Source organism: Manihot esculenta, chromosome 13, assembly GCF_001659605.2.
Source record: "Manihot esculenta cultivar AM560-2 chromosome 13, M.esculenta_v8, whole genome shotgun sequence".
Lineage (NCBI taxonomy): Eukaryota > Viridiplantae > Streptophyta > Magnoliopsida > Malpighiales > Euphorbiaceae > Manihot > Manihot esculenta.
The window spans coordinates 12,361,115-12,362,807 of record NC_035173.2 but is presented as its reverse complement, the minus strand read 5'-3'; positions in this window follow the sequence as shown (position 1 = coordinate 12,362,807).

Genomic DNA, 1,693 nt, shown 5'->3' with positions numbered 1-1,693 from the left:
GGAAACCAAAGGATACTATTTCTATATTCCCTCAGAGAACAAAGTGTTTGTTGCTCGAAATGGTACCTTTTTAGAAAAGGAATTTATCTCTCAGAGATTCAGTGGGAGTACAGTGCGATTTGAGGAAACTCAAGAACCACAAGAGAGCATTGAACCGCTGGTAGAACCACTTCCAGAACCACAAACAGTTGTGGAAACTGAAAGGGTGACACAAGTCCCATGCAGACCTGATAGGACACGTCATCAGCCTGAGAGATATGGATTTCTCATGACTGACAGTCGTGAACTTTTGCTCGAGGATGTGTACATGACACAACCTAAGGGTTTTGTAATCCCTGAGAATTCTAGAAAGATTTGCAAGCTTCAGAGATCCATTTATGGATTGAAGCAAGCTTCTCGTAGCTAGAATCTTCGTTTTGATGAAACAGTCAGGGACTTTGGATTCATAAAAAATGAAGATGAACCTTGTGTTTACAAGATGGTTAGTGGGAGTGCAGTTGTGTTTCTAGTCCTATATGTGGATGACATATTACTCATTGGAAATGATATCCCTACCTTGCAAAAGGTTAAGATCTATAGGGATAGATCCAAGAGGATAATCGGTCTGAGTCAAAGTACTTATATTGACAAGGTGCTGAAAAGGTTCAGCATGCAAGATTCCAAAAGAGGATTCTTGCCCATGTCTCATGGTATTCATCTCAGCAAAAATCAATGTCCTATGACATCTGATGAGCGAGAAAGAATGAATAAGATCCCTTATGCTTCTGCTATTGGATCTATCATGTATGCCATGTTATGTACTAGACCAGACGTCTCATATGCCTTGAGCACAACAAGCAGATATCAGGCAGATCCCGGTGAAAGTCACTGGACAGCTGTTAAGAATATCCTAAAGTACCTTAGAAGGACTAAGGATGCATTCCTAGTTTATGGAGGATTGGAAGACGAGCTAGTTGTAAGTGGTTACACAGATGCTAGTTTTCAAACCGACATAGATGACTTCAGATCGCAGTCAGGATTCGTATTCACTTTAAATGGTGGAGTTGTTAGTTGGAAGAGTTCCAAGCAGAGCACTATAGCAGATTCTACAATAGAAGCTGAGTATATAGCAGCATCAGATGCAGCTAAAAGGGCAGTCTGGTTGAAGGAATTCATCTCAGAGTTAGGAATGGTTCCCAGCATTGTAAATCCTATGGACCTTTATTATGGTAATAACGGTGCCATAGCACAGGCAAAGGAGCCCAGATCTCACAGAGATCTAAACATATACTCAGGCGATATCACCTTATTCGAGAGATCATTGATAGAGGAGATATCAAAATATGCAAAGTAGACACAAATGACAACATTGCAAATCCACTGACCAAGCCTCTTTCACAGGTCAAGCATGATCAGCACACTAGGTCTATGGGTATTAGATACTTATATGATTAGGCCTAGTGCAAGTGGGAGATTGTTAGTGTATATGCCCTAGGCCATTATCTTGGACCTTTTTGTATGTCATTTTGGTTATTAATAATAGAGGTTTTTATCATTATTATTTGTTTGCATGTTACATAATAATGATTATCATCCCTGGTTACTTATTATTATGTTGATAATAATAAAATATAATTAGTATGGTTATTGATTGATAATCATGAGATGATTATGTATATGTTGATATAATTCAATAATCATAAATACTTGTTGG